The sequence below is a fragment of the Cervus elaphus genome, chromosome 18 (assembly GCF_910594005.1).
Source record: "Cervus elaphus chromosome 18, mCerEla1.1, whole genome shotgun sequence".
Classification (NCBI taxonomy): domain Eukaryota; kingdom Metazoa; phylum Chordata; class Mammalia; order Artiodactyla; family Cervidae; genus Cervus; species Cervus elaphus.
The window spans coordinates 40,829,429-40,841,905 of NC_057832.1; the positions used below are offsets into that span (position 1 = coordinate 40,829,429).

The 12,477-nt window shown below is 40.4% G+C and overlaps 1 pseudogene; it reads right to left on the bottom strand.

Annotated features, from left to right (window-relative positions):
* Positions 1-7,386: 7,386 nt before the first annotated feature.
* LOC122674330 lies at positions 7,387-8,456 on the bottom strand (annotated as a pseudogene).
* Between the last annotated feature and the right edge of the window lie 4,021 nt (positions 8,457-12,477).

Sequence of the window (12,477 nt, forward strand, 5' to 3'; positions counted from 1 at the left end):
GTATATCTACCTAAAGAAACAAAAGACCTATACATAGAAAACTATAAAACACTGATGAAAGAAATCAAAGAGGACACAAACAGATGGAGAAACATACCGTGTTCATGGATTGGAAGAATCAATATTGTCAAAATGGCTATTCTACCCGAAGCAATCTATAGATTCAATGCAATCCCTATCAAGCTACCAATGGTATTTTTCACAGAACTAGACCAAAGAATTTCACAATTTGTATGGAAATACAAAAAACCTCGAATAGCCAAAGTAATCTTGAGAAAGAAGAATGGAACTGGAGGAATCAACCTGCCTGACTTCAGATTCTACTACAAAGCCACAGTCATCAAGACAGAATGGTACTGGCACAAAGACAGAAATATAGATCAATGGAACATAATAGAAAGCCCAGAGATAAATCCACGAACCTATGGACTCCTTATCTTCAACAAAGGAGGCAAGGATATACAATGGAAAAAAGACAACCTCTTTAACAAGTGGTGCTGGGAAAACTGGTCAACCACTTGTAAAAGAATGAAACTAGAACACTTTCTAACACCATACACAAAAATAAACTCAAAATGGATTAAAGATCTAAATGTAAGACCAGAAACTATAAAACTCCTAGAGGAGAACATAGGCAAAACACTCTCCGACATAAATCACAGCAGGATCCTCTATGACCCACCTCCCAGAATATTGGAAATAAAAGCAAAACTAAACAAATGGGACCTAATGAAACTTAAAAGCTTTTGCACAACAAAGGAAACTATAAGTAAGGTAAAAAGACAGCCCTCAGATTGGGAGAAAATAATAGCAAATGAAGAAACAGGCAAAGGATTAATCTCAAAAATATACAAGCAACTGCTGAAGCTCAATTCCAGAAAAATAAATGACCCAATCAAAAAATGGGCCAAAGAACTAAACAGACATTTCTCCAAAGAAGACATACAGATGGCTAACAAACACATGAAAAGATGCTCAACATCACTCATTATCAGAGAAATGCAAATCAAAACCACAATGAGGTACCATTACACACCAGTCAGGATGGCTGCTATCCAAAAGTCTACAAGCAATAAATGCTGGAGAGGGTGTGGAGAAAAGGGAACCCTCTTACACTGTTGGTGGGAATGCAAACTAGTACAGCCACTATGGAAAACAGTGTGGAGATTTCTTAAAAAACTGGAAATAGAACTGCCATATGACCCAGCAATACCACTGCTGGGCATACACACTGAGGAAACCAGATCTGAAAGAGACACGTGCACCCCAATGTTCATCGCAGCACTGTTTATAATAGCCAGGACATGGAAGCAACCTAGATGCCCATCAGCTGATGGATGGATAAGGAAGCTGTGGTACATATACACCATGGAATATTACTCAGCCATTAAAAAGAATTCATTTGAATCAGTTCTAATGAGATGGATGAAACTGGAGCCCATTATACAGAGTGAAGTAAGCCAGAAAGATAAAGAACATTACAGCATACAAACACATATATATGGAATTTAGAAAGATGGTAATGATAACCCTGTATGCAAAACAGAAAAAGAGACACAGAAGTACAGAACAGACTTTTGAACTCTGTGGGAGAAGGCGAGGGTGGGATGTTTCAAGAGAACAGCATGTATATTATCTATAGTGAAACAGATCACCAGCCCAGGTGGGATGCATGAGACAAGTGCTCAGGCCTGGTGCACTGGGAAGACCCAGAGGAATTGGGTGGAGAGGGAGGTGGGAGGGGGGATCGGGATGGGGAATACATGTAACTCCATGGCTGATTCATGTCAGTGTATGACAAAACCCACTGAAATGTTGTGAAGTAATTAGCCTCCAACTAATAAAAATAAATGAAAAAAAAAAAAAGTGGTTATTGGATCAACGTTTGATTGCTTTTAATGTGCTGAGGTTGTGCAGTAAAAACTATTGTTAATATAGTTAAGGATTTAGAAAAATAAGAGTTTAACCCTAGTATGGAAACAATAAGATAATTGCTAATTTTAATCAAGAGTGCTAAAACAGAGGCTGCCTCATCAGAGCCACAGAGTCTTTGTGTGCTAAACTTTTTAGATAAATAGCTGAGAACTTTTGCAAAAAGGCTGACATTTGCATTAACAGGATTGTATTTCTACTATGTTGCAACCTGCTGTACCATGAGACTGCAACTTTTCTGTTTTCTGCTGAACTCAAGGCAAAATAGAACAATAAAGAATAGACTACAGAAAGCAGTTTTGCCTTCACCTAGGTCATAAAATGTTAATAGGCCCCAAGGCCAGAAGATAATGTACAAAGATCCACTATGAAAGAAGACTCTCATGAACAAAGAAGTATGCAGAAAACACCCTGGTTTCGTGAAAGACAAAACTGATGTAATATTAAACTAAATTTTGTATGCTTATCTTTCACCTCCCCTTAGAAATGTACTAACTTAAGGTATAAAAGCTATGGTAAAAAATAAAGCATTGCCAGACTCTGCTGCACATCCCGGTCTGGTCTCTTTCTTTCTCTCTCTCTCTCTCACTCGCCGACTCCGTTCATCCGGAGGGTACCCCTGGATCCCCTGGGGCTGGACGCCAGCACTTACCCCAAACCATAAGAATACAATAAGCTGTAATCTTCCCCATGTACTTTCAGGTAAAAGGGCAGTGAGAAGTGAAAATGTGAAAAATCTGAGAACCGAAAAATTTTCTAATGAGGTGGTTAAATTACTGGTTGAAATATGAAACCAGATCAATCAAGTTAGTCTTGTTTCATTTTTTCTTTCCCACCACCTACCAGGCCACAAGACCAGATCAGCTATAGACAAAACAAAGAAGCTAAATTTTTTCTAAATTTCTGTATTGTGAGTAACTTGCAATCCTGCTACAAAACACTGAGATGAAATAATAAGTTCACATCAGACCTCATTTAACCCCACAAAAATAGTCTTTTATTCCTCAGGACTTTGTTATTAATAAAGATCTTTATTTATGAGAGATTTTAGTACATGAAATTGGCTTCCCAGGGGGCACTAGTGGTAAAGAATCCACCTGCTAGTGCAGGAGATGCAAAAGACTTGGGTTCAGTCACTGGGTTGGGATGACCCCCTGGAGCAGGAAATGGCAACTCGCTCCAGTTATTCTTGCCTGGAGAATCCCATGGACAGAGGAGCCTGGCGGGCTACAGTCCACAGGGTTGCAACACCTCAGACACAACTGAGCACATGTGCACTATTACTACTTAGTACATGAAGAATGGTCAGTACTATTTGTACTGTGGTTAATAGCCGATATTTTAATCTCATGGATGTAATAAGAGTGGTAGACTACATTACTTGCTCACAAGTCTTCCTTCCCTCCCCTCCTCTGCCATGGTTCACTACAGGCAGAGCATTCCTTAACTTTTTGATGTTGGCCTTGGCCATGTGACTTGCTTTGACAATGGAATGTGAGTAGACAAGAGAGCCTGTCAGTTTTGAGTCCAGATAATTACCCATTTCTACCCTCTTCTCTTGTACTTCAGTCATCTGACTTGAAAAGACCCTTGAGTATTCACTGATCATACAATAGAAACACATGGAACATACTTAATGCAGAGTTCAAAGGAGACTCACCAGTCCCCACCTACAGGCCGTGAACATGAAATAAGAGATTCGGGAGTTGTATTTTACACATCAGTATTATAGCAGGAACCTGACTGATGCATTAAGCAATCAGCATTTCTTTAAATACTAAGCAATAAACATTATCCAAAATATTCATACATTCAAATTCCCAATAAATCACAGATTTAACAAGTCAAAACTTCTCACTCAAGCATTGATTACAAATTTATTTAAAATTATAATGTCTAAATAATGGCTTAGGGACTTCACTGGAGGTCCAGTCGTTAAGAAACCACACTTCCAATGCAGGGGACCTGGGTTCGATTCCTGGTCAGGGAACTAAGCTCCCACAGGTCACATGGCCAAAAAATAAAAGTAAATAAATAATTATTTAAAATCACAAATTAACAATCAGATTCTTATAAATGCTTTAAAAACCTATAATGAGGACAAAACATACACACATATTATGCTGATTATTAGCACTGAAGGATTTGGTTAGGCAAATTGTTGCTTCTCAATTGGATTTGGAATTCAATAATACAGTTCTACCGCAAACTAGTGATTCTACCCCAAACCACAGGTTACTAAATTAAACCCCTATTATAGTCAAAATTCACTTTTACTTTTAATTAATTGCCTCTCATATAGATTTTAATGTTTTGATACATAGTTTTTCTCTACAAAATGTTACGTTTTTTCACATTTTCTATGCCTGACCATGTAAAACCAAATAGCTTACCACTCTGACTTAACAGTTTAACGTGAAGGTTTAATTGAAGGCTTCCATTTCATGTGTCTCATTATAACTAGCAGAATATGTAGATCAGGGTTTTGCAAACTTTAAGGTACATGCAAATCACCTGTTCAGTTCAGTTCTGTTCAGTCGCTTAGTCGTGTCCGACTCTTTGTGACCCCATGAATCGCAGCATGCGAGGCCTCCCTGTCCATCACCAACTCCCAGAGTTTACTCAAATTCATGTCCATTGAGTTGGTGATGCCATCCAGCCATCTCATCCTCTGTCGTCCCCTTCTCCTCCTGCCCCCAACCCCTCCCAGCATCAGGGTCTTTTCCAATGTTAAACTACAGACTTTGATTCTTTGGGTTTATAGGACCTGAAATTCTACATTTCTCTTTCTTTCTTTCCTTATTTTAAGATTCTACATTTCTTGCAAGCTCCCAAGTGATCCTAATGCTCTGGTCCTTGAACCACACTTTGCATAGCAAAGATGTAGATATATCTTCTCCTGGGTGGTTAGGGGTTGAGTCTATGTAGTCTATTCTCTTTGGTATAAATGGCTCTTTTATTTTCTTGGAATACATTATCTTCTTGCACAACTAATGGGTGTGCTGAAAAACTATCAAACCCTCATTCTATTACTTCATGTGGCTGGTGGTGGTGATCATTTTTTCTGTTTCTTGTAACAATATCTACCTCTACTATTGCCTGTATATATTCTTTTCTGTATATAGACATAAAAATAAGGACATTTATATACTTTATACGGAGAAGGCAATTGCACCCCACTCCAGTACTCTTGCCTGGAAAATCCCACGGACAGAGGAGCCTGGTAGGCTGCAGTCCATGGGGTCATTACGAGTCAGATACGACTGAGCAACTTCACTTTCACTTTTCACGCATTGGAGGAGGAAATGACAATCCACTCCAGTATTCTTGCCTGGAGAATCCCAGGGAGCGGGGATCCTGGTGGACTGCTGTCTGTGGGGTCGCACAGAGTCGGACCCGACTGAAGTGACTTAGCAGCAGCAGCAGCATATACTTTATAAACAGGCTGTGAGGAAAAATTGTGAAAGACTTTGAAATTGGAAAAAAAAGTTGTTAACTGTCCTGTCTAGCACAATTTTCTATTGATTGATTGATGGGGTTCAGGACATACTACCTCAAAATATGGCACCTTGGCATATTGAATATATTAAGTTGAAGAAATCTGAGAGACAGCATGTGCAGGGCGGGCTTGCCTTACTCTGAAGCAGTTTATAAGACCCTCATGTGAGGGCTCCCCACTCCAGTACTCTTGCCTGGAATATCCCATGGATGGAGGAGCTTGGTAGGCTGCTGTCCATGGGGTCGCTAAGAGTCGGACACAACTGAGTGACTCCACTTTCACTTTTCACTTTTATGCATTGGAGAAGGAAATGGCAACCCACTCCAGTGTTCTTGCCTGGAGAATCCCAGGGATGAGGGAGCCTGGTGGGCTGCCATCTATGGGGTCGCACAGAGTCAGACACGACTGAAGTGACTTAGCAGCAGCAGCATGTGAGGGCTTCTCTGGTGGTGCAGTGGATAGGAATCCGCTTGCCAGTGCAGGAGACCTGGGTTCGATCCCTCATCTGAGAAGATCCCACTTGCCACAGAGCAACTAAGCCCCATGTGGGCCACAACTATCGAGCCTGTGCTCTAGAGTCTGGAAACCACCACTACTGGGCCCATATGCCACAACAACTGAAGCCCTCATCCCCTAGAGCCTAGGCTCTGCAACTAGAGAAGCCACAGCACTGAGAAATCCACACACCACAACTAGAGAGTAGCCTCCGCTCTCCACAGCTAGAGAAAGTCCATGCAGCAACAAAGACCCAGCATAGCCATAAATAGATAAATAAAAATAAAATTAAAAAATAAATCCTTGTGTGAGTGGTACATTCTCAATACTTCGGGAAAGGAACATCCTTATCTCCAAGAGAGGAATCTGAACAGTTTTCTATACTTGGCTCATATCCTTTTTTGTCCTATCACATTGTTCCACCACTCTCTACTCTTCATCAGACCGAACCTTAAAACACTCAAGTACAACCACTTCAGGTCTTCATTTCCTTATGAAGTGTCCCATAGAACTTATATTAAACAAATTTGTATGCTTTCTCTTATGAATTTGTCTTTTGTTACAACAGTCCCAGCAAAGGACATAGAAAAGTAGAAGAAAGTCATATTTTTCCTCCACAATAAACCATTTTGTAGTTGTTGTTCAGTCGCTCGGTTGTGTCTGACTCTTTGGGACCACATAGACTGCAGCACGCCAGGCTTCTCTGTCCTTCACACCAGTAGTATCTCCCAGAGCTTGCTCAAACTCATGTCCATCGAGTCGGTGATGCCATCCAACCGTCTCATCTTCTGTTGTCCCCTTCTCTTCCTGCCTTCAATCTTTCCCAGCATCAGGGTTTTTTCTAATGAGTCAGTTCTTCCCATCAGGTGGCCAAAGTATTGGAGCTTCAACTTCAGCATCAGTCCTTCCCATGAACACCCAGGACTAATCTCCTTTAGGATAGACTGGTTGGATCTCTTTGCAGTCCAAGGGACTCTCAAGAGTCTTCTCCAACACCACAGTTCAAAAGCATCAATTCTTTGGTGTTCAGAATTCTTTATGGTCCAACTCTCACATCCATACATGACTACTAGAAAAACCGCAGCTTTGACTAGTCAGATCTTTGTTGGCAAAGTGAAACATTTTATGACAATGTAAGTTGTAGTGAACTAATATTTCAGCACAAAGGATTTTTTCCATAGAAATGCAAATTAACAGTTGAATGCAATTTATTATTGCTGTAAATAAACCCATTTTCATTTATTTGTAAATTTACTTTGGCATTCCTTACTGACTGTGTGTGTGTGTGTATATATATATATATATATATATATATATATATATAGTTCTTTGAATTCTCCTTTGATCAAGTGGTAACACAGGGCTGTTTCCCTTATTAATTAATGAGTCACATAGATTCTATATCTACATAAGAATGTCATATAGAAATAATGGCTGCTTTTATTTATTTATTTATTTGCTTGTTCAATAAGTTTATTATTGTCTTATCTGAAAAATCTTGATAGAAAATTGTGGTTTGGTTTAACTCTCTGCAGCTTGTTCCTGAGCTCTAAGGAAGCTTGCCTTCTTCTGAGCTACCCGATCTTTCTTCTGGGCAAGTGACATTTTGGGATGGTTCCACCTCTTCTTTTTAACTTCTTTTTTTTTTTACATAGTGAAAACTTTTATATTTGGAATTAGCCAACTGGACTCAGTTTAGATGATCCCAATTTTGTTGGCAACATCCAAAGCATCATAGTTAACTTCTTTCTTAGGCTTCTTCTCATACACTGGATTCTCTCATATTGCAGCATGAGCTTTCTTATACATCTCCTCCATCATGTCTGGAGTTACATTGTTCTTTATGTACTGAGAGAACTGTTTCTTATAAGCATCTTCATCTTCTTCAATCAGGTAACGCATGTAATCTGTAATGTTCTGCCGCATGATGTGCTTTCGGTGCACCTCGGCACTGAATTCTTTGCTTTCTGAATCATAACCAGGGAACCGTTTGGTACTGTGAGAGATAGACAAGCCTCCATTGACAGCTCCCTTTGGGGCCCCAAAAACTTTATTCCCAGTAGTAGTTCTGGCAAGTCCTACATCCAAGTAACAGGTGAAGGCACCAGGTTGACCATCAATACTTTCCACATTGTCTTCATCTCCAGTCACTTTGACTTGGCCTTCATAAATTTTGTCCAAACCAAACCTATTAAGAAGCCTGCGGGCCAGCAGCAGGCCAGTACAATATGCTGCAGCATAATTTGTCAGGCCAACCTTCACACCATATTTTGGGAGTTCGTGAGCATAAGCTGCACAAACTATCACATCTCCTTCTATACAGGCATAAGCAATCTGACAAATGATATCTCTGTTCGTTACACGAACAATCATTCTGTATTTAGGCGTGTTGTACTTATTTTTATCTTGGATGACCAATCGTTTCCGAGCATAGTAGTCAGTATTTGCCCTCTCACCTTCTTCTGAATTTCACTTGGTATCTCTTGAAGTAGACCTTGTTCTTGACAACTTTAACAAACCCCATCCTGCGGAACAGAACCCCGACTCCGAGGCTTGCCACAGAGCTGCAGAACCAGCACGGCTCTGGAATGGCTGCTTTTAAAAATTATCCTTTAGCAAGACATAGAAACTGGAAAGGAAAAGCTGCCTACTGTTTTATTCACTATTGAATATCATTAATAAGTAAAAATTGGACAGATCTATTCATCTTCACCATTCTTTTGTCTTGTATCCATCTTTTTTCCTACATTTTAATCTTTTTCTTTTATCATTAGAAACTTAAAAAATAATCATTTGACTGTGAATTTTTCAAAATTTTGACAACAAGCGCTAGTTGCTTAATCATGTTTGATTCTTTGTGACCCCCTGGACTGCAGCCCACCAGTCTCCACTGTCCATGGAATTTTCTAGGCAAGAATACTGAAGTGGGTTGCCAGGCTCTTCTCCAGGGGATCTTCCCGAACCAGGGATCTGACCCAGGTGGTTCAGTCTGAACCACCAAACAAGAACACCTTTAATATGGTGCCTATGCCCTTTTAGCACTAACTCAAATGTATTTTTAAAGAATTCTTGTTTTCTGGCAATAGAAGGATATTTCCTGACCCATTGCAATTTTTTTCCTGTTTCTAATCTTGGAAAATGCTACAGTCCAAGAAGTCCAGGCTCCTTTTTGGTGAAAAAAATCAAAGACCCAAACATTGGCATTATAAGTACACACGAGAGTTAGTGGTGAGTGAATGCTACTGCTGCTGGGGCACTGAAGTCAGTGTCAGAAAATATATATGTTTTTGAAGTCTTGAGTTCATACTCATTTCCCGGGTATTAAGTTGCTATGTCATACTTTTCTTATAGGCTGGGGATTTACTGACCCCGGAGACCCTTCACCATATTTCTGCTAGAGAAAACATGCTATGCCCTAGAAAAACACACAGACTTAGCTTTCTAGATGCACAGAAGGTGGCTTGGGGGAAAGCTGCAAAACAAATATTTGTATCTTAATTCTAACTTATTTCCTTGTCCTAATCTTCTACATACAGTTATTCACATATGACCAGAGAATGGAAGAGAGTTGGAAATCAAAAAGATTTAGGAAAATCACTCAGAGACAGAATGAGGACAAGATATGAATCAGGAATAAGAAATCAAAGATTCTGTCTTAATCTCCATTCCTCTGAGTTCCAACTGGATTCCCACACTGGATGAAGTGAAATATTCATTTTGACCTCTCCCTTGGTGGTGACAGAGAGTCAGTGTTCTCTGAGAACACTGGAACTGTGGCTTAGGCTCCCCTGGAGCTTTCTCTAAAGCAGGGAACACACTTTTCTTTTTTACTGTAGGAGGTTTCCTGCTTTGGCTATGAGAACCAAGTACCACTTGATTCTAAAGAGTTTTCCTCTTTCCAGCTCATTCCCCACTGAGCTTCCTTCCCTTAGTTGCCCTTTCAGAACAAATTGCATCTTGCCTCACCCAGAGAACTGGAGCCATGACTAATGTCAGATTCTTGGATCTAAGCATTAAATACAGCTGCATCTGAGTTCATAGACTCAGGCATCCTCTTAGTCCCCATGTGAGGCAGCCCAGAGGGTGAAGCGAGCATAGCACCTGTCCATGGATTGGTTGTGCCTTAACACAGAGTTCATGTGACTTGGGACCAATCTCTCTCTTTAAATCTAGATTATTTCTCAGACAATCGAATCAACATTTAAGTGCCTACCTCTTCCACACACATACACACATACACAAACATGCACAAATACACACACAAACACACCTCAAATAGTTAAATGCTTTTGTGCTATAATAAGATTCTTCCTAAAACTATATCACAAATAACCAGGTAAAGAATGGACTTGAATGATTTCTATACACTTTGTGAGAATACTGTAGGGCCTATCAACCAATAATGATATTTCTGTCTTGAAAATGACTTCCTCTCTCCTTGTCTCTGTGAAGCAAGTCATAGTTAATGCCCAGTAAGTACAAAGCAACAAAGTGTTCTGTTCACTTCTGATGGCTGAGAAATTAATATTACTCTCAAAGAGAAGTTGTCCTTTAAGAACCACAAATGAGCCAAATTTGGGGACACACTTGGTTACTATCTCTTTGAATCATTTGTGGAAGACAAAATTTAGAGGACTCAGCCTCACAAATGGAGGAAGATGAGGAAACGTATAGAAGATTTTCACTAATCAAAGACATGAAGGTGAGGGTAACAGGATACCTTATTGCCTTACTTCCTGAAAAGATGCTGAAACATGAACAGGCAATTCACAAACTCCATTTAGTATTAGGTAAAGTTTACAGACAAGAAGCATTAATGTTTATCATCTAGTTAAGCTTGTATATGTTTACTTCATTTTACTGAGTATTTGCTATGTTAGGACTAAGGATACAAAGGTAAGAAGGAAGAACAAAGCCCTGCCACCATAATTTCACTTGGTCCTGACTTTACAAGCAGTTCTTTGACTCATTTCTTTTTAAAATTTATTTATTTTTAATTGAAGGATAATTACAATATTGTTTTGGTTTCTGCCATACATCAATATGGATCAGCCATAGGTATACATATGTCCCCTCCCTCTTGGGCCCCCCTCCCACCTCCCTCCCCATCTCACCCCTCTAGGTTGTCACAGAGCTCGAGCTGGGTTTGGCTTCCTGGAGTCACACGGCAAATTCCCACTGGCTATCTATTTTACATGACTCTTGAATTTAAAAGCAGCAGCTTTGGTTGTGAAGGCAGCTAGAAGGGAATGATCATTTTGCCTAAAGAGCTCTCACTGGGGAACTAACTGGTGGATAATAGATGTTTCTGAGCAGCTAAAACCAATTTCACATGTTCCAAATACTGAAAGTCACAGGATGAATCCTTAGGTGTGCCTCCTGGAGCCTTTATTCCTATTTTATACACAATTCTAGCCATGGTGGTACATGAAAATACTGGCTCCCTTACAAAGACACATTTTGAGAACTTTCAAAGTTAATACTGGAGGGAGATTCTTCAGTAGGGAGGGAGAGGGGAACCATGCAGTCCTGGTTTACCCTTATCTGATGCTAGTAACTTTGTTTTCAAGGTATATTTGACCCACACCCACAACTGACAAAAGGGCAAATGGTGCCATAGCCCTAGAAAGTTAAAGGTTACCCTGAAGGATTTGATAAGGTGTTATGATTTTATAACCTTTAGAGAAATTAACCCAGAAGATACTATGGTTTTATTACCCTGTAGAATGTTACCCAGGTTTGTATCTCACTTGGCCACATTTCCTTTTGCTAACTGTATACATGTTCGTGTGTGTGTGAAAGCAAGGAAACCAACTCTACTGTCTAATTGCTTAATTCCTGATTCCCTCACTAATAAAAATTAGATGCGTGAGTGCTAAGTTGCTTTAGTCATGTCCGACTCTTTGCGACCCTATGGACTGTAGCCCTCCAGGATCTTCTGTCCATGGGATTCTCCAGGCAAGAATACTAGAGCAGGTTGCCATGCCCTGCTCCAGGGGATCTTCCCAACCCAGGGGTCAAGCCTGCATCCCTCATGCCTCCTGCATTGGCAGGCAGGTTCTTTACCACTAGAACCACCTGGGAAATCCAAAAATTAGATACATTCTAACAAATAACTTTGTTCAAGAATTTTGCTTTTAAAGTTCTGTATTCTTGTAGCTAAGTTGATAAAGAATCTGCTTGCAATGCAGGAGACCTGGGTTCGATCCCTGGGTCGGGAAGATCCTCTGGAGAAGGAAATGGTACCCCACTCCAGTATTCTTGTTTGGAGAATCCCATGGACAGAGGAGCCTGGCAGGCTACTGTCCATGGGGTTGCAAGCGTCGGACACGACTTAGCAACTAAACCACTACCATTTGCTTTTAAAGCTCTGTCACACACATTATCTGAGATACTTAATGAAAGGTTGGGGCATGCCCCGGGAAAGTGCTGCAAGGCAAATTCCGGAGGCTGGCTAAACTTCCAGGGGCTGGCCCCCTGCAGGCTGGTCCAATCAGGTACCAACATAGAGCCCTTGGACACTGACCACCGCTGTAGCCCGCGCTTTCTTC